General features: G+C 37.1%; 2 pseudogenes; one reads left to right on the top strand and one right to left on the bottom strand.

Moving 5' to 3' along the window:
• Window positions 1-632: 632 nt before the first annotated feature.
• LOC111733191 lies at window positions 633-751 on the bottom strand (annotated as a pseudogene).
• A 21119-nt stretch (window positions 752-21870) lies between these two features.
• LOC111733290 lies at window positions 21871-21989 on the top strand (annotated as a pseudogene).
• Window positions 21990-22213: the final 224 nt, after the last annotated feature.

The following is a 22213-nucleotide window of genomic DNA, read 5'->3' as shown; positions in this document are numbered from 1 at the left end:
GTAATCCACAAATCTATTACAATAAAGAATATAGTCATCCCTTGGTGTCCACAGGAAATTGATCCCAGGATCCCCTGCAGATGACTAAAATCTATAGATGCTCAAGTCTCTTATATAAAAGAATAGTATTTGCATATAACCTATGCACATCCTCTCCCATACTTTAAATCATCTATGTGCTTACATGTGTCAGTAATTCTTTTATTTTACTGCTTAGGATTTTATTGTATAAATTTAAATTATTTAACCATTCACTTGTTGATGAACATTTGAGTTATTTCCAGTTTGCAACAATCATAAATAAAACTGCTATGAACATTCTTATATAAGTATTTTTGTCAATGTATGTTTTTATTTTTATTTTTATTTTTGGATAAATACTTAGGAATGGAATTGTTGAGTTATAATGTAATGGTAGCTTTAACGCATACTGCTAACTGGTTTTCTAAATTAGTTGTATCATTTTACACACCTACCACCAATGACTGAGAACTTCAATTGCTACTTGTCAATATTTTTGTCTTGTCAGAGTTTATTTTATTTTATTTTATTTTAGGTGAGGCAACCCTTGGTTGCCCTCACAGATTGCAAGGACCCTGTCAGTTTACAATCCCTTATTTTTTATTTTTTTATGCCTAAAGCACCCGGTCTTCCTAAGTGGTCTCCCGTCCAAGTACTAACCAGGCCCGACCCTCCTTAGCTTCCGAAATCAGATGGGATCAGGCCTGTTCAGAGTAGCATGGCCATATACTTGTCAGAGTTTTAAAATGTAGCTATTATAATAAGCATATACTGGCATCTCATTGTGGTTTCAATTTTTATAAGCGTAGTGACTAATCATGTTGAACATTTTTTCATGTGCCATTAGTTTATTTTCTTTCATAAACATCTGTTCAGGTCTTTTGCCCATTTATTAAAATGTGCTGTTTGGGTTTTTTAAAATTCATTTATTAAAGTTCTTTACATACTTTTCTATAAGTTTATTGTCAGATATATAAATTGCAAACATTTTCTCCCTGTTTTATGCTTTTGATAAGAAGATTTTTTAAATATTTATGAGTTATAAATGATCAATTTTTCATTTTAGTTATTGGATTTTTCTGTTCAGAATTTCAATTTTTTAAGGTTCTATTTCTCTACTGGGTTTCCCATTTGACTATTCATGATGTTCATTCCTTCCTTTAAATTAAACACACATAAATTTCTGTTTTAAACTCTGCTTTCTAATTCTAAAATCTCTGTGATCTCTGGGTCTGTCTCTACTACAATTTCCACCCCCTGGCTATGGAGCACACAATTTCTTGACACTATGCCTATGTAGCAATGTTTTAACATAAACATTATGAATGCTATGTTGTTGAGAGAATATTTTTTAAAAATCTTTCTTTAAAGAGTGTTGAATGTTATTCTGGCAGTGGATCATCATCTTGTTTGTTAGGGTAAGTTTATATTATTCTTTATTCTAAATCTAGAGTAGCCCTACTCCTAAGATATAAACTTTCAGTGACCTATATTGAATGCCCATCGTGTTCATCAAGGCTCCAACTGGTTGCAACTCCCACCTCTCAGAAATATGAGACCTCCACAGCCTATATTTATTTTACAGCTTGTTTACAGCCTACGTTTACTTATATTTACAGCCCTCCAGTGTGCAATATGCACTCACAGCTTAATATTTGATGAAAAAATTAAAAATGATTCCTTGGCAGGCTTTCCTTCTTTGCACAGCTCCTTTCTCTCTGTTCTTAGTTCTACAAATTCTGACCCATTTAGCAGCTCTGAACTCCAATTTCTGCCTCCTAAACTCAGAAAGACTGTCATGCTCTGTTTGGGCTCTACTTCCCTACTTTGCAAGCTGGAAATTCCCTCCAAGAGAAAGCAATAGTAGGGTTTCTTTATGGGGTTCACTTCGTGTTTCCTTTTCCTCAGAGATCACAGTCTTGAGTTGCCACTTCTCAAACATCTAAAATAGTTGCTTCAAATATTGTGTCTACTTGGATCACAATATTTTGTGATGAGTTTATAATGAGTGGGATAGCCCAATATCAGTTACCCTGTCATGCTGAGTAGGAGTACTCGTCAGTAAAAGGTCAGGACATATACAAACACTTCAAAGTTTTTAATAAAAAATCCATTTAAATATCTCTGCTTCCGTAAGAGTAAATTCCCTGGTTTCATCAAACCCAATGCATTTAAGATTCCTGCTGCATTATGCCCTTCAGTGAATTTTCAAATATAAAACAAGCAACTTTCTTTAAAAAGCCATTAATACTTAAGAAGAATTAAACACAGTTATACACTTTTATAGCAAAAAAGCATATGAAATGTAATTATCGGGAATTAGATCTGAGTTGAGCTACACATGACGTTTGATTTCATGTCTTTTCCTCCCTTGACAGAGCATTCCATGCAGGGGCACTTATATGTTCACAGCCGAAGGTGGATTCAGGGCTCCTCTCACCCTGTACAGCTTTAACTAGATATAGATCAAGTTTCCCTTCGCCGAGTTCAAGCTGCTTCACAGCCTGCTTCTGTGTATATTCACTCCTAACTCTTACTACACAGGCACAGGCATGTGCGTGCGCGCAAGCGCACACACACACACACACACAGATTCACACAAATGGCCTTGTGAGGTCAGACCCACTACTGTCTTTGCCAAACATGTAGATAATAACACAATTTGAATTAGTGCCACATCCAGTATCATTTTTTTTACTACTGCAACATGACTTAGTGTCAGCTGTTTTTTTCTGATATGATGTAGACATTTTTTTAAAAGCTGAGAAGACAAACATCATTTCACTAATTTAAATTTAAACCCTTAAAAGTAGGATCATCTCTGGATATGAATATGAAGATTCTATGTACGGAAATGTATTTTTTTGTTATTGTTCCAGAGCAAATTCTGCACCTCTACCTACCAACTTTGGTAGTGGTATGTGCTAGGGGTGGAGGTGGATGTAGGGGGCAGCGGTGCTTACAGAGAGTGTATAAAGCTTCCTAGACACAGGGGAAAAAAAATAAAACTGAAACAGTGTTAGAGGAGAAAATCTCTAAAATTCAAAAACTCTTTTACTAAGAAACCTTCAAAGGAAGAAAACCTAGGCTAAAAGATGATCAGAAGCAAAAGAGCAGCTGAGCAGAGCACAAGAAAAAAGATCAAGAATGAGGAGTCCCTTCATCTAGTTTAAAGTCAAAATGGCCCATGGGAGAGAAGACCTTTAAGTTTAAAGTAGTGAACTAAACTTATTTGTGTAGATGAGGAAAAGGGAGCAGTATAAGGGTCTCCTTACCTTTCACATACAGTTAACTCAATAATGTGAACCTCATCACCCCACTTAGAATTGCCAAATTAAACCCCTTGTCTTTCCTTTCTCAGTCTACAGTCTTTTTCAAGCAGATACTCATCTGTGGCCCATGATCTGTCCATGGTACCACCTGACATTCTTTTATGCTGCTCAAGCATGGTAAGCGAGTGTTGGGCATATAGTACACAAAAAGATTGAGTGATGTCAATTAAAACTCAATTTTAAAATAAATAAAAATATTTAAAATAACAAATAAAAAATAAAAAAGGGTTGAATAAGGAAGAAATGAAGAAAATGAGGTTGAAAGAATTTAAATAATCTCTGCACTCACTGAACAAGAAAGTGGCAGAGGCAGAGTTCAGACCTGGGTACCTCTGTTGCTCAAGGTTGTATTCTTTCTACTATGCCTTATTCTCTTCCCTCAGGTTCTGAATAGTTTGGAAGATGAATAGGATCTGTGTGGTTGACTCTTTTTGAAACTAAACATTGGCTATATTTGTACAAATTATAGTGTATGAGGTGGGATAATGTTACATTTGTTCTTCATTAGATAGCCTTTAATCAAAAAGATGTGATTAGGGCTTCTGGTCAAGATGGCAAAGTAGGCAAATGCTGTGTTCACAACTAAACTATCAAACAAGCATCATTGAGAACTGCCTGAAGTCTAGCTAAACAGAAGTCCTACACCTAGGTACATGCAGAAGAGCCACAGTGAGACTGGAAGGAGGGGCAGAGATCATGAACAACCTGGTTTCACACCTACATGTGGCAGTTAAAAATCAGGAGGGATATCTCAGCTGTGGAGGTTCCCTCTGAAGCGTAAGGGGTCCCAGCCCCACACCAGGCTCCCCAAACCAGGGTTCCAGTGCCAGGAAGAGAAGTCCCCATAGTTTCTGGCTGTGAAAACCAGTGAAGTTTGTGGCTGAGTGAGACAGTGGGCTGCTAGAGTGCCAGGAATTCCTTTTAAAGGGCCCATACATGGATTTACTCACTGATGGATTCACTTGCTGTGAGCTCCAGATCTGGGGCAGTAGCTCGAAAGATGTCAGAGGCACATGGGGAGAAGCTGAATTGTCTGGCTTCTGGAGAAGGTTGTAGGGGCAGCTTTCTCCCAGAGAGAAGAACTGGCAGAAGTCGTTGTTCCTTTGTTGAGCCGTTCCCCCCATCCAACCTGCACAAGCAGGCAGATGCCATAACTGAGTTTCCATCAGCCTAAGTAACACTATTCACCCGACCCTGGATATTCCCGGAGACCCCATCCAAGCCAACTTTTGGGCCCAATCGAGCTACTTCCAGTGGCTTTTCCATACAAATGTTCTGTCTTGGCTCATGCTACAGACTTTCCTAAAATTTTTCAAAGATTCACAAACACTAAACAAATACCATCAGATATCAGCACATCCTACACCTCTTGCTAAGTGGCCTGAAGCCTGACATTGGTGGAAGTTGCCCTCAGTTCACAGCTTAGACTATCTCAGGAACCTACAAACCCAGCATGAATGGCAAACATTTGCAGATCACTTTGTACTTCATACCAAGTGGCCCAGGTAGGACACAGTCAGCAGCCGACCCTGGCCTGCATCAGAGCCCCTCCCAATAAGCCCCAGAACCAACAAACCTGGTGGCCAGCCTCAGACCAAACCAGAGCATCACACACCCACCTCCACAAATGACATACCCAAAGGGCAGAGCCCTGCCGAGTGAATTCTGCTTCATAGGGTCAGTACCTGCACAGCAGCTCCTCTATTGTAGTCAGCCAGTCTTCACAACCAATCAGCCTGAAGGTCAATCCCACTCATTGACATGACAACAGCAATCAAGGCTCAATTACAACAAGAGGGTGCACACGACTCACACGGGGATACATCTAGAGCACCCAGCTCAGGTGACCATGGAGACTGTGCCACTTGGCTCACAGGACTTCTAGTACATAAGGCTACTCTACTAAGACTGGGAGACATAACAGCTCTACCTAATACACAGAAACAAAGACAGGAAGGCAGCCAAAATGAGGAGACAAAGAAACATATCCCACATGAAAGAACAGAACAAAACTCCAGAAAAAGACCTAGATGAGATGGAGAGAAGCAATCTACCAGATGCAGAGTTCAAAACACTGGTTATAAGGATGCTCAATGATTTCAGTGAAAACTTTAACTAAGAGATAGGAAGTATAAAAATGGGATAGAAAACAACAACAACAACAACAACAAAACAGTCAGGAATAAAGAATATAATAACTGAAATGAAGAATACATTAGAGGGAATCAACAATAGATAAGATGAAGCAGAGGATCAAATCAGTGGTTTGGAAGAAAGCATAAAACAATCATTCAGACAACAACAACAAAAAGAATACAAAAAATGCAGATTAAGAGACCCCTGGAACAACATTAAGTATAACGACATTCACATTATAGGAATACCAGAAGGGTAAGACAGAGAACAAGGGATTAAAAAATTGTTTGAAGAAATAATGACAGAAGTATAAATACAAGTCCAGAAAGTGCAGAATTAAAAACAAGATGAACCCAAAGAGCCCACCAAGGCACATCATAATTAAGATGCCAACGTTAAAGACAAAGAGAGAATCTTAAAAGCAGCAGAGGAAAGCAGTTAGTTACCTAGAAGAGAGCTCCCACAAGACTGTCAGCTGATTTCTCAACAGAAACTTTTCAGGCCAAGAGAGACTGGCACAAAAAATTAAAAATGGTAAAACAGCAACAACAAAACAAAACAAACGAACAAACAAACAAACAGCAAGGACCTACAACCAAGATTTTTCTACCCTGCAAGGCTATCATTTAGAATTGAAAGACAGATAAAGAGCTTCCCAGACAAGAAAAAGCTAAATGAATTAGTCCATCACCATCAAATCAGTATCATAAGAAATGTTAAAGGGACCTCTTAAAGAAGAAGAAAAAAAGAATCAAAAATGTGAATAATAAAGTGGCAATAACTACATATCTATCAACAATTACTTTATGAAAATGGATTAAATGCTCCAATCAAAAGGTGGCTGAATGGATAAGAAAGCAAGATCTTCATAGATGCTGCCTACAAGAGACTCATTTCAGATGGAAAGACACACACAGACTGAAAGTAAGGGATGGAAAAATATATTTTCTGCAATGGAAATGAAAGAAAAAGCTGAGATAGTAATATTATATTGGACAAAATAAACTTTAAAATAAAGGCTCTAACAAGAAACAAAGTATGAACCAGTAATTCCACTTCTGGGTATTTAATCGAAGAAACTCAAAACATTAATTCAAAAAGACATATGCATTCATATGTTTGTTGCAGCATTATTTACAATAGCCAAGATATGGAAGCAACCTAAGTGTCCATCAACAGATGAATGGATAAAAAAGTGGTATATAAATACACTGGAATATTAGATGGCTATAGAAAAGAATGAGATCATGCCATCTGCAACAACATGGATGGACCTAGAGGGTATTGTGCTGAGTAAAGCAAGTCAGACAGAGAAAGACAAATACCATATGATTTCACTTACATGTGGAATTTAAAGAACAAAATAAACAAGCAAATAACAGAAACAAACTCATAGACACAGAGAGATTTTGATGGTTGCCTGATGGGAGGGGAGAGACAGATAAAAAAGGGGAAGGGATTAAGAAGTATAAATTGGTAGTTATAAAATAGTCATGTAGGTATAAAGTACAGCGCAAGGAATGTAGTCAATAATTGTAATAACTATGTATAGTGTCAGATGGGTACTAGGTTTATCTGGGTAATAACTTTTACATTACAGAAATGTCTAATCATTATGTTTTCTACCTGAAACTAACAGGCCAACTGTAATTGAAAAATTTTTAAAAAAATGTTTTAAAACAACACAAAAAAGATGAGTTTAGTGAAATCTGAAGATTAACAGCCTTTACCCAAAAATGACAAAATCAAAATAAATTGAAGATTAAATCATATTCTGTTAATAAAATATTTACTACTTTAGTATCTGGTTTCTCTTCATTTAGTGTCCAAAATTCTACAGGGCTTTTGTAAAGTTATTAGTGAATAAAACATTGACCCAGTTCACTCCTCTTAGCACCCATAAAAAGCTAAGATCTCATCATTTATCGAAAAAAAAAAAAGCCTGAAAGAAATACAAAAACATCAAAATCCAGAAGCACATTGTCTATCACTACAAAGGCAGCAGTGTGTAAGAGGTCCCATTGACCTGTTTTGCACTGAGAGGATCTGGCTCTGGGTAATATTTACCTAGGGTGGATGATCCAGGGCTGATGTTAGCCAGAACACATTGTTATGGCAGTACTGATTGTTAAAATATTTAAATACTCCCATTCTGATTGGTAAATAGCAGCTGCAGTAAGCAGCAACATGAATTAATAATATGAATTTCAGCACATGTGGTTTATTTTAGAAACTCAACATAACACTGCAATTCCAGGGCATTTTTTCCTAGGTCAGGCACCATGTGCAGAGCTGAAGCCTTGCTCTGAAATCTCACCATTTAATTTAAATATTGGAGAGTTAGATCACAGTAAAAATATTTGGGGGTGGATGTTCTGTATTCTTTCATGACATGGCCAATTGGGTGCAGCCACAAGAGGAGACAGAACAGAGGCTCAGAAAAAAAGTTTGTTTCACTCAAAGATCCTGGAGATAGAAGGCGTTGCATGCCATGCAGGGCCATGTGGGAAAGCATCGGAGTGGTCAGGAGGCAAACAATGGGAGGGGAAAGTGTACACCAGAACCTATATTGAAGTTTTGGGGGGGCTTTGGGGTATAGAGTGTGGCCCCAAGTTGCCTGGTCCTGATAGGATTAAGGAAGAGGAATATTGCCTCCTAGGGTGCCTGGGCACAGAGAGTTAGGGGCTCTAAATTGTTTTGTTTGTGTATCTATAATACGCACCTTTGGTTCCTAACTACGTCTAAGAATCTTCTAGTCCTGGAACAATGTCTCTTCCCAGCAAGAAAGTTTTTTTAAGACATCGAAGCATCAAAATATTAACAATAAATGGGAAAGAAAGCTATGAAGCCACACTGAGGAAAATTTAGTGTCTGAACCTTCACAAGAAATGGCTGCCCATAAACTGCCCAAGAGGAGAAGCAGGGTCCATGCTCAGACAGTAAGTAGGGAGGCTGCTGGAGCTATTGTCAGGGAAAGGTGCAGAGGTGGGCTCTCTGGTGGCATTTTGAAAGAGTACTTTTTCTTGACAAGTTATTCCTGGGTGGGTAGTGGCCATCCCTGTGAGTTATGAAAGGTCAAGTGGGGGTTCTCTGAAAAGCCATCAGAAACATATTACTTGTCCTTCAGAACTGCCATTCGCACTCTCCTCCCTTTTCTTCTTTCCCCGCTTATATTTCTGTCTCACTTAATTAATACGTGGCATCCGTCAGTCACCACCTCACCTGCTGGCACTAATTTTCTCCTGACTCGCTGACACAGTAGACAGCTGTCTCATGCTTCTGGGGAAAAGAAGATAAAATCCCAGAGTTCTGGCTCCAAAAACTGCGCACCATCCAATCTCTAGCTACTTTCTTGCTCCCCCACTCCTCGCTCATTTTACTTAAGCACTGGTTATCTGACTAACACACAGAGGGAGGAAGGAAAATGAAAAATGAGGGACAGAGACTTGAAGAACAATGCAGAGAGTTAAAGCTTAGACGGGGAAGCCTTCATGGGTCTGAGAGAATTCTCAGTCAACCTATGACTAGACAATTGAATGTAAAAAATCACTGGAAAAGACTGAAGCATGACTCTGACAGTGACGTCATTTAGCTACAAACTATATTAACAAAATATTGTACTGACAATTACTAACTCTAAGATTACTTCTGACATGTTTGCTCTGACAGTTGTTTCTAATCTCTATGTTCTTGGTCTTGTATCTATGTCTTTGGCAATAATCACGGGAATGTTTTCAACTCTATTGATGAAAGCGATCAGTTTCTAATTAAGAATCACCTTGAGAATCTCTTTGGTGAACTTCAGTGTTCTTGTAACTCATTGAAGACACTTTTGTCCCCTACCCAAGAGCTATTTCGAGCCCTTTCTTCCTTAATATCAAACCCCTAAGCTCTGAGGGTGAAGATGCTAGAACTTTAACATACTTTTCTGTTTTTCCTGGAAACTACTACAGATCCAAACATAAGTCTACTGGATAGTGCCTGGACGAAAGCATATGTGCTAGGATAAAAGCTTCAAGGCACTCTCCCCTGCCCCAATCTGCAACCTCTCTTCATATTTTTGATATACTGTAGCCTTAAGATGGAGCTTGAAGCTGCTATAACCTCTTTCTGACTAGGAAGGCAGAGTAATCATGAACTATGGATGACAAAACAAAAAGACAAAAGAGGCCCACACCGTGAACTCTGAATTGAGCAGGGGGTAAAGCTGCCTACAGGCTTCTTGTGAGCTAAGACAGTAAATTTCATTTATTTTCAATGCACTTTCTTTTTTTTCCCGGTGTGTTGTTACTTGTACATAAAGGTGTTCAAATTTAAAATAATGCCGCACTGACCTTAGGCTGGCCAAAGCATCTTATTTTCATTCATTCTCAGTTAGCCTTTTTGAATACACATCATCAACAGGAACAACAATTACCCCAAAGTGAGCTGTGGAATTTGAAAGGATCGTGGAAATACAGAAGGGGGCCAGACATTGCACCTCACTCCTAACTTGGCAGTATTCTTTTCTACCGTGTTGCTCCTGGGATGTCATGCTGCTTAAGTTCGAACTTTCTCAAGACAGAGAATTCATCACCACACGAAGCAGCTCAACTTTCTCCTTTCCCTCTCTTTACATTATTTAATTTTTCTACCTGACCATTATACTAGAGAAAGAGGGACCTAGGGACATTGATTCTTTCATTAATAAACATATGTAAAGTGCACTGATCTACAACGAAACCATTTGAAACTTGCGGAAGATCACATATTGAACAATTTTATATTTTCTTGTATTTTTATAAATCATTAAAACATTGTAATTGATTTAAAGTAAAGAAAGAGTAAACCAACATTATGTTGTTCATAACAAAACTAACACAATTAATGTTATTAGTAAAACAGCCTTGCTGCTCTCAAGTTTTAAATTAATGGGATGTTAACAGTAGAAAACAAAAATAATTTTAAAAGAATAAAAATCGCTATCGAGGAATCAGAGATAGAGTACAATAAAAACATAAGAAAGAAACCTTCAAGAAAAAAATATTGACTACATATTTAAAAATGTATATAACTAATGTAATATTAAATATAAATATTTGTTTATCTATTCAGAGCTTGGCTTCAAGCAATTTGTGGTCACAGAATATTTATGCATTTGTTTATTTTTCAAATGTTTTCCATTTTATTTTGACTATTAATCAGAAGTTCAAAATAAAATTCATTGAAAGAATATTCCTGGCTATGAATTTCATTTTGACGTCTGCTCAAAAGGCCATTAAAATGTGTTCAGTGATCGATGGGCTGACTTGGAATTTCTCATGGCCTGTAACATCATATTGAGATACTGCATTATTCTAAGATTCCAAAAAATTTTTAACAAAACTTAATAGAACTATTCCAGTGTTATTCCATCAAGTGTGAAATCGAAAAATTGCAGTATATCTTTAGGCCACAAAAATGAGCCAGATTGTATGAAAATAGAAAACAAGCTCAAGAATTGTATAGTATAGTCGCTGATCATACAAAAGCATCGGTCTTCCAGAACAAAGCAGAATCCTGCACACCAAAACAGCCTTTCACGTATTCAGTGTTCTTTCAGGCTTCTAAGACACAAGCGCTCATCCTTTACGTCTAGAATAAGATTATGTCATTCCAGACTATAAAATTATCTTCAAAATACGTATTGGAAATACTTGTTTTGGCAAAGCAATAGACAAGATCATTTGCATTGCATTTTTCTTTGATTCTTCTCATGTTACACAAAACATCCCGTTGAATGGGGTTTAGGTGAAGGAAACAGCAAATTCAAGGTGATGTATCATTAACAAAAGTTTACTTTCTCAAACAAATCGTAGGCCTGAAATTCCACCCATGTTCAGAAAGTGCTACAAAATATATTAAGCCATCTGTTTTTCTTTATCTTTTTAGGACTAATATTTTAAAGCTAAACTTTGCCTCTAGTGTCCTCTAATTGCAAAGTACCAATTACCACGCTAAGGTTTAGTGTGTCTATCAACAATTTATGTTCTAGGATTTCATCATTAACTTGAATAGAGACATACTGATTTGTCACTAATTGTGCTAAGTTAGCTTAGAATTTCCAAAAGTAACATCTGTGAACTTTCATTTTAACATGTTATGTTTTGTGAGTATAGTGTTTTCAGAGTTTTGCTTGCCATTATTTCAAATAAAATTAATGATCCCTGGAAAACAGAAAGGGAAATGTTAGTGCTATGTGGTATGTATTTTCTGTTTTGTTGACCATAATATGAAAACTAAAAGGTTAATTTTGTGGCTAAGTACTGCCCAAACGAACTTTGAAAAATGTCACCTCCAAGAACATCACTTTTCTCTGGTTGATATCCCTTTATATCCTAATCTGAAAGTCAAATGAGTATTTCTAGGCAAAAGAAATAAGAGCTAGGGTGTGCCAGTGGGTTTATTTTTAATTGGAAAAAGAATTCCTCCTTCTTAAAAGTCAGGTAATGATTTCAATGTGTTTCTAAGCAAGACCTGAATAAAATATTAGACAATCATGCTCAAAAGCTATTAGTGGTTTTCTAATCTAATACAAGGGGAGATAGTTTTGAAAGTAATTGGAATTTTCTTTATTTGTAGCTGTAGAATTTGTAGGAAATGTACTAAGTATATCATTTTTTCTTTTTGAAATTTCATCAGGCGAGGACTGAGTTTCAAGTTCTTTACATGTAAATAGGAAAAAATATTCCCATGTATTAACTGACAAACATAACACATTGAAAGATTCTATAGAAATATATACACAGTACTAATAAGATAAAATCTAGACCTACAGAGGGAAGATATGCCTTATCATTCTGCTTTTTTTCAATCACTAATAATAGTCAAATATTATAGGGTAGCATCTTGTAATTGTTTTTATATTTCTGGAACCAAACTAAAGGGTAGAATCTAATATGTTCTCAGATAAAGAGATTTAATTTAATTAATCAATAAAAGCATCGATTTGGAATGAAGTTTGGATCTATGCTTTTTCCACTGTGACTCAAAGTCTTCGTTAATCACACAATTTGCTTGTCCATAATACAGTACATCGCAATTGCTTGCATAGGAAATTACTAAGTATGGAGAAATTGATAACTTTTATTAAGAGATGGTTGTCTGACTTAAGCTAGAACACAGAAAAAACTGAACCACATACTTATGTGACCAAAAGAGTTGCCATGTTTTCCTCCTCTGAACATTTAGTATTAAATGCATGATTTCCTTGAGTATGGAGGATGCATGCTGTATTGTGTTCATGTTTTTAGTTGATAGCTTTTGACAACTGTGTTAAGTTTCAGGATAAAGGAAAAGAATCAGACAAAGTGCCAAAATATGTAAAATTCTGTCTTATTCTTACAAATAGGCCTCTGATTCCCCCCAAAAGTTAAAGCTCTTTCAAAAATAAAAATCCATCTGTGCTCTCAAATGGTAGATTTTGCATGGTAGAGCCTCAATTAAGGGAGAGTGACTAGGATTTATTTCCATTAGCATACAAAAACTCCATTTAAGGAACATTTAAATGGTGACAAAAGAATTGCTTCCCCACTGCATCTTTAAAAGGGCGCTGGCACAGTATTTCTTGTCCTGCTGATAATCGTTTTTTCTTCCTGCTGTTCTCCCATTCCCCACTTTCAAAGACTAAGTATCTTCCTTTTTTTTTTTAAGAAGACAGACATAAAATATTAAAATAAATCCTAATTACTTGACCTAAAGACAAATTATGACTGCCATTTTAAATATCACAAACATAATGTAAAAAAATAAGAACTCGATACATTTTTAGTAGACAGTGATGTTGTATTTTTCAACATTAGCAAAACGCATTAAAATATGCTCTTAAGAGAGTTCAAATTCATTATCAGACAGTTATGTTTTCACTTCCGTTTTAAAGGCAAGACTAAGAGTGCTCAATGAATAAAAATGAAAAGTAAATTCCAGAGTCAGAGACTCTAGTGGCTGTGAACCCTTGTTTCATGGGACTTGAGATTATACATTGGGCAAACCAATATGCCTGCTTCAACCACAGTGACAGGGTGGTTAAGTGGAAAAAAAAAAAAGAAAAAAACTAAAAATAAATTGGGCTCTGGCTACCAAGGGTCTTACTGGCCAGATATAAAAATTTATATAAAGAGTTTGGATTCTCAATGTAGATATTTTTTTTTTATTAGCCTTCCTGTTCATCTACTATAATAAAATAGAGGCTGGAGCTCTCCTCCTCTACTGGTTAAAGAATGAAGGGAGTTTGGGCAAGGCAAATGCAGCTTCAGATCTTTAATTTCTGACCAATTCTTCATTCATCACCATGTCAGCCACTGAGCTAAAAGTAAGATTACGTCTGACTTTTAGAGCTGGACGGGGTCTTGGAGATCATTCGATTAAATGCTTAATTTTATAGTTGAGTAAAGACAACCAACATAGTTACTCAGGTATTTAGTAGTATAGCCATGAGTGGAACTCAAATCTGATTCTCCATCAACAGTTTGGGTTTTCTTTTTCCTTCTCTCCATCATACTCAACAGTGATGTCGTTTTGTGAACCAAAGATCAGTGGCTTTCAAATATTTGAAAATATGGTGAGAAATACATTCCACATCATTACCCACTCCACACACGGAGAACTAGAACAAAAATTTCTTGAAACAATATTATTAGATTCAATGCTCCAAGGCATTCTTTGTTTTTTTTTTTTTTGGGGGGGGGGGTTTATACACTATTCTATTTTTTAATGGTGATCAAGACCCAGTAAAATGATTTTGCTATTCACTAAGGAGTCATGACATATATTTTGAAACGATAACTGTCATCAGACTTTCCTATTTTGTTGTTTTTAAACAGACATAAAGAACCTTAATTGCAACTTGAGGAATTTATGCCAATGATCAAAGAGACAGCAAGATAGGGCATGTGCCCTCTAGATGGAAGAAAGTGTAAGCAAAAGTGACTGTGCTGATTTTCTTCATTATGCATGACTTTCTCATACCAATATTCTCTCAGTACTGCCTGCTCGAGTAACACTCTGGCCCTTCCAGCCTGGGAGAGGATGATCCAGAATAGAAACTTTATTTCCCTATTACTGCTTCCACCTTCTCAATTTCATTCTCCTGGGCAGAAACATTTGCATTCCAACCACGTATTACAGAGATGTTGGAAAATCAGAATAGTTTTCACTGTAATTACTGTTCCTCTCACAAGTAAATTGAGTTTCCCACATTTTGCTGGGCAATTCCCTTTGAATAATCCTTAAATACATGCCCATGTCTGTCTTTTAGATTAGGGCCCCATTCCATGGATCAGGGACAAGCCACGTTTCTATTCAATTCCTCACACTGAGCAGATGACAACGATTCCCATGGAATGCTTACAAGTCATCTGACTCTGTCTTAGGGGCCCCTTCTGACCCTGCCTGCTTCCTCCAACTTCCCCTACACATTACTGTTCTGTTTCTCTCACACACTTATTCTGTCTGTCTCTCACACACAAACATATATAGCGGTCATTGAATGATACTTACAGGGATACACAGATGAATCTGGGGGTTAAGATGTGTAAGCTGCCTTGTGCAATACCCCCTTCACCACACACGTCTATCTACCATACTCCATGCACACACATACAGGCTCCCACACTACCACAAGCCGACCCAGAGACCTTTATCTGGCTAGTTTTTTCTATTGGCTAGTTCGGTGATTTTGTTCACTTGCTTTCAACCAAAGTTGAAGCAAAGCCTAATGACAGAGAGAGAGAGAGAGAGAGAGAGAGAGAGAGAGAGAGAGAGAGAGAGAGAGAGAGAGACATCCTTCCAGTGTAAGAGGATACTGAAGGTATGGGACTGGCTTTGCCCCTTATCTGACTTCCACCCTCCATCCTCTACCCTTCCAACACTGCTAGGCAAGTTCAGCTCCTTGGAACAGTTTAAAAATCTGAGGTCTCTTTCCCAATCTTCTCAGATGCTACTATTTAAAAAAGATACTTTTCTGATCATCTAGAATGGGAATGCAAAGGAAAGAATAAAAAGAAGAGAAATAGAGAGAAATGAACTCCTCGCGAGGTGTTGGATAACACCTAAAAGAATTAAGAACATAGCTATGCTGCAGTCTTTGCCACAGATATTATTGACTATTTTGTGTATATTCATCCTCATACCAGTTTGTTTTTGTTTGCAGTCACACAAGTGGTGAAAGAATCTTCAGAAAAATAGTACTTTATTATGACAAATATCATTCAGGCTTAAGCCATCTCTATACCCCTGAAGCATTTACAGGCCCTCCTAAAGAACAAATCAAATTAAATTTAAAAGGATAAACACACATTGGACCACAGTGCTCCTTGGCAAACAAAGCATTCTTTTTTCCTTAGCAAAAATCATTTTTAAACCAGTAAGAGAGTAGACTGGTGTGAGGCTCTCTCTCTCTGCTCAGTGGAGCAGCTGCAGAGATGGCAGATAATGCCATTCCAGACCTCTGAAGGGTCACAGAAGAATCCCTGCTTCTTCACATTTGACCTTGTGAATCTACATTAAATGTAACTGCAAAATAAAAGCCAGTGGTCTCAAAAGTTTTCTACTGCTCCAACTACCAGCTGATCAACTTGGTCATCTTGATTACTCTAGACTCAAAGTCGCACAACTCCCATAGCTTCCTCCTTGTGGTGGAAAAAAACTATGAACTCAGAAGTACAGTTTTTAGTGCAGACTTGTCTCTGCAGTGAAAACTCCATAAGCAAAGATATGGACAGCGAGGTTTACTGAAAATGTTCTGATCTCTTATATGCCTTGAGTTAAACAGGAATGGAAATGTTTGAGGCAAAATGCAAAGTCAGACCATTACCAAGATGGGTTCTTCTTTCTGAATGAATGTGGAGTGAAAGGTTAAGCAATAAGAAATCTGGTAAGTCTTCTTGGGCAATCTCCTTCAACAATCTATTTCAAAAGGCCTTTCGTTATCTGCGTGCTGCGTTCAGCCATTTGTTTGAGGGTGGTGAGGCACAATTGTGGCAGTTTAGATAAGGTTGCTGTCTGCACTTTCCTCAAACTCAACTGAGATATTAAAAAACAACAACAACAACAACAAAAACCCACAGAAATAATGTCTGTCAATCTGAGGTCTTTCAAAAAAGTGACACAGAGGCAGCTGTGCCCAGGCAGCAGAGATTTAATTTAGAACTAGGAGCACTTAGAGAAATGTGGAACCGTCTCCTGAATCATAAATTGTTTTCTTCGGAATGACCCAGCAAAATAATGTGTGCTCTTAACCATGGCTTTTTTTGGTCCCCTTACCCAGCAACGTAAGTGCTCTTGGATATGTTACAACAGAAAATTGGCATGTGCTACACACCTTTAAAGACTTTTAAATATCACGTCATTCCACAAGACCAGCTACGTTTTAAAGCCAAAGCTTTTATTCAAACACTGCAGAATATGTGCGTTGAGTATGGCAGACATAATGCAATCACTTCATTTGAGAATAGCAATGTAACTTCTCCCCTTTTAAATGTATGCTTAATGCATAGACTGTTCACATGAATGTCTGTGGAAGGCTTGGTTCTGAGCAATAACTTATTGGAGAGTAGGCAATTGGTATATCATTGCTTGTGGCATTTGTGGTTAAATCAGAACTGAGCTTGGCAATGGTTTCCATTCTGTGTAGCGTAACAATGCGGATGCAGAAGATAACTACTTAGAAATTATCTTCATCCCCGTCCCCAGTGACACAAATTCATTTTCCATAGGTATGACTCAGCATCATGGTAGAACTTGAAGAAATTTATTAACTCAAAAAAAGTGTGTGTGTGTCTGTGTGTGTGTCTGTATATTTTATGCCAAAGAGTACACAACTGGCTTTTAAGTTAGTTGGTACAATGGATTGATCAAGACAAAATTGTAATGTAGACTCTTTGCAAGTTCCGGGTTCAATTATAGTTTTCGTATATATGAACCCTATTTAACCTTAACTGATACAAAGACTGTGCTTCTGCCATTTCTGAAGCCTTAACAGGCAGAGCTGTGGAGGTGTAGAGTATAAAGCTACTGGCATTGTCAAAACCCCAGCAGGATAAACTGAGATCACAATTGTTGGAATTGACATCAATCCCAACTGAGCCAACAGTCAAATCGTTCAGCCTGTGAAAAGGTTAAGTTGTGACTAAATCTGTTATTTCCCAGCTCTGTTTTCATCAGCCTCATCCCACTAACTTCCTCAGGATTTTAGACTATCAATTTTTTTGCATGTTAAGCTCTAATCTTTCACTGTTAACTTATTCCTTCTCATCAGCAAGTAAGTAAGCTAAATTTCTCTTCCACAAAATAAATACCAAAAAAAAAAAAAAAATCACAAATGCAAAATCCTCTATTGACTTCACATGCCTTCTAGCAAACACTGGATCTTTCCTCACTTCAGAACAAAACATCTTAAAAAAACCTTTCTATAATTCCCATATTTCATTTTCTCTCAATGACTCCCCAATCCAATGTAGTTAAATCCAGGAGTATTTTTGGTACTTATTTACTATATATCTCTTTACTTGATATTTACTTGATGCTCACTCCCCTATCCATTTTGGGAAGCACTTTTTGCCCTCAGCTTCTGTAATTTTTTATTAAGTTTCCTAAAGTGGGCCATTCCTGCTCTGTCTCTTTTATATGATTAACCTTTTCTGCCAGATCTTAAAATGTTGCTTTAGTCTGGATCCTTTGCTTTTTAAATATAATACCCATCCCCCACCTCATGTAATTTAATTCATGCTATTCGCTTTAATTATTACCCTACAAGAGTTTCCTCGATTTTTTTTTTTATCTCAAGCTCTAGGTGTTTCATTGAGCATAACTTAACACCTCTACGAGGATATTTAAAGGCCCCTCAGAACTATACCAAATTCATGGCCTGCCACACCCACCCCACTCATCACTGCTACCCATAACTTCACTCTATTCTTATGTTTTCTATCTCACTGAACGATATCACTTAATGATATCGTTAAGCTGCACATAGCATATATTTAACCATCATTCATAATATGCCCTTCATTATTTTCTTAACCAACTCAATACCTAATCTGGCTAATTTTGCCTCCTAAAATACATCCAGTTCTTCCTACCTCTACCATATCTTGCCTGGTCTCTCTGCCCTCATTCTTGCCTCCTCCCTCCAATCTGTTCTCCATTTTGTAATTGGAATATTATTTTCAAAATGCAAGTTTAATCATGTCATCCTCTCCTAGAAACCCTGAAACGGGTTTCCATTAGTTTCTTAAACATCTTTTCTACGCCCTACAATGCGATTCCTCTCTCCATTCCCTCTCTCACCATCGCCATCTGCTTTCTGTTTTCGAGGCACGTAATCTTCCTCCACATCTTAAACAAGACATGCTCCATCCTTCCGGAGCACCTGCTATTGCTCCCCGAACTGAAATACTCATCACCAAGCGACCTCAGGGTTATTACTTAATTCTTACTCAACTATTACATCTTAGTGCACGTATCATTTTTATATCATCATTTATGTCACCTTTTAAAACTAAATCTCCTCAGCACAGACCAAGTTTCATAACACCTTGACCTTTCTTTCGGGGGAATTTCTCACAGTTGTGATTTTTGAATTGTACCTACAACTCCATCTACTGCCTAAAACATATTATGAATGAATACATAAATAATTAATCAATTAATAATTACTAAGTACTGATGTGGCAATAGAGATTTTAAGATAAATAAATCCCACTTCCTGCTCCTCTAGTTAATGGGCAAGAAACTAGGGAAATAATTAAAGGCATAATGTAGCATGATAAGTATATCATAATAAGAAAATGTATCATACAATTTATGGACAGGAATTATTTCTATGTAGAAGGAAGAGTGCAGGCAGGCTTCAGAGGAAAGCTGAAATTTGTGCTGGACTCTGAAGGACGATCCAGAGCTCGTGAAGTAAAGACACTGAGGAAAAGATATTCTGGGCATAGCAAATAGTATAAGCAAAGTAAAAAAGGTAGTGGTTTGCATGTCAGGTCCTAGGGACTTGATGTGAATGCTTCATTGGGTCTGGAACGTGTGGTAAATGGAGAGGAGTGACCAGGCAAAGAGATAGACTGGGATAAAATTGCCAAGGGTTTGAAATTCTGTGCAAAGAGCTTCAGACCACACTTTATTCCAAACACAGTAGGATCTCCTTCTCTCTCTTTCTCTTTCTGGTGATATGAAGTATTTGCAAAAAACAGTGGGTGGTAAGGCAGAGAATGCAGTGGACAGGGGTAGCAATATGAGAGGGAGCAAGACCAACAGATACTTATTACAATCATCTAGTAAAGTTATAATGAGAGCAGTAGAAATAGAATATTAAGATAATTTTGAAGGTGAGATAACTATGATCTGTTGACCAACTAGAATGTGTGCCAGGAACATGATGAAAAAAAGGAAGAATCAAAGATGTCTAGCTTAGGGGACAGAGTAAATTACAAGAGCATTTACTGAGACAAGGGACACATTAGGAAGAAAATGTGTTGTGGAGTTGAGTGCCACATTTTTCTGCCTCTGTGGAGCATACAATCTAGTAAAAGAAAGATGTAATATCACTACCTAAAACATAACAACAATATGCAGTTAAACCTTGTTTTTCTTATCAGCTGGAGAGAGAGAGCATCTTAAGGAGAGCCCATCATTTGCTCATGAAATGTTTTAATAAGTAAGCTTAGAGTCTGGGCTGACAGCCAGGATTTGTAGACCTGGAAACCAACTACATGATATTTTATCCAAAACAGGACAGAAATGTAGGCATTTGGGGGGTTGGAAAAAGATTGTAAGAGAGGAAGATACTGTGACTGGCATCAGAGGAGAGACGGCCGGTGGTATTCGGTGGTGAAATGTTTGTTATGTGTGATATACAACCGTTCCTCAGTTTTGCCTATGAATTCTTCGATAAATTCCACATTTCTCACTAATGCCTTATGTGTTTTCTTTGAAAAGAATGAAAATAAGTGCCCAGAATTGTTTCATGCTTGATGCATGGAGAAATCAAAGCAGAACCATTTATGGGTTTCAATGCAATTTAAAAGCCCTATAAAAAAGAGTATAAAGCAGTACATAGAACCATAGCAGCTTAGTAGGCTAAAGCTCCTGTTTGAGACTTCCTGATATGGAAGAGGACATTCTATGAAAAGGCATAAAGCATGAGCAAAGGGACAGGGACAAAAAAATGGTAACTGGAAATGACTGGTGTGTAAGGGAGAAAAGAAAGACAGAAATAGTGAGAAATGAATGAAATAGTGATTTCTGACCAAAATATTCAATTCAAAAATAGAGTCGATATTCAGTTTCCCCAGTGCTACTTGAGAGTTGGATTTATGTTACTCATCACCTCATCCATGTAAATATTTTACTCTGATTACTTACGAAAAAAAAAATAAAATAAACAATGACCATATAGGAGGTAAACAGAAATTCATCAGGTCTTCATCACTTTATTGTTGAAAAAAAAGTTTCGAAGATGCTAAATCTCTTAAATATGTGACTAAAGAAATTTTTAAGACAATGTGAATAAGAAACAACCATGCACATAAAATCACCATGCCCTCCTGGCATGCACAATATCACTAATTACTTCCTGTAATATTTCCATGAAGAAAGCTATGTTCTTGCTGAAAGTCAATGCTTAGTAATTAAAATTAAGGCTCTGTCTCTTGGCTGAGAAAAAAAAATTGTAGAATTTGTAGTAGGGGTACTCACAAAGGTAGGTTTCATCTCTCTTCACTAAACATCGTGGCTAACGCTGGTATCTGCTTAGTATGACTTTCCACTCAGAAACCAAGTGTAGTCTCCTTCAACTTAGTGGGGAAATAAGCAAATATGCATGGCTAATTCTGTACAACTCTCATAAGAGATAGAAAGATTTGTATCACTACATTTCCATTACTTTTTACTAATTACTAAAACAAAGGAAAACCTACTGCAAATGACTCAATGGACCTTGTGTTTCCTCCTTCTGCATCTGTAATGAATCGAATAGATTTTATATTTTCAACAAATCATTCGCCTTTCCCCTAACCCACATTATTGTTCACTTAGGAAAGATAAAACACTCATTCTTCTGGGCAAGGTGTGATGACACACTGAATAAATTCAGGGTTTTTATGCAAAGTATTCATCGACACTAGCGAAACAAAACATATCACTTAATATCAAAGTTAAATTAGCCAAAAAATTCATTATTTAAAAACATTATTTTCTCTGGACTCAATTTTAAAGCCCAAGATTATGAGCTCACGTCTGGTTCTCTCTGCATACATAACATATTTAAGGGAAAAGCACTTCTCCATCCACAATTCTCTCAAAAAACTTTTTTATTCTTTTCTAGACATCAAAAAAAGCGATATCAATATTTCCTCATTTCATCTATGGCCATGCTACCCTGAACAAGCCCGATCCCAACTGATCTTGGAAGCTAAGCAACGTCGGGCCTGGTTAGTACTTGGATGGGAGACTACCTAGGAAGACCAGGTGCTGTAGATGTAAAAATTAAAATAAAAAATAAGGGATTGTAAGCTGACAAGGTCCTTGCAATCTGTGAGGTGAACCAAGGATTACCTCGCCTAAAAAAGAAAAAAAAAAAAAATCATCTTTTCTATGACATGTTGCAGGACTTCTTGGCTGCCATGCAGCATCTTGGTAGTTCTAACACACTGAATCTAGAGCCATCCAAAAATCCTTTGTAAGAGAGAAAAGCGACTGTGTAG

This window comes from Pteropus vampyrus, unplaced genomic scaffold (assembly GCF_000151845.1).
Source record: "Pteropus vampyrus isolate Shadow unplaced genomic scaffold, Pvam_2.0 Scaffold13, whole genome shotgun sequence".
Classification (NCBI taxonomy): Eukaryota; Metazoa; Chordata; class Mammalia; order Chiroptera; family Pteropodidae; genus Pteropus; species Pteropus vampyrus.
The sequence above is the reverse complement of the archived record's forward strand: the minus strand, read 5'-3'. Positions and strand labels throughout refer to the sequence as shown.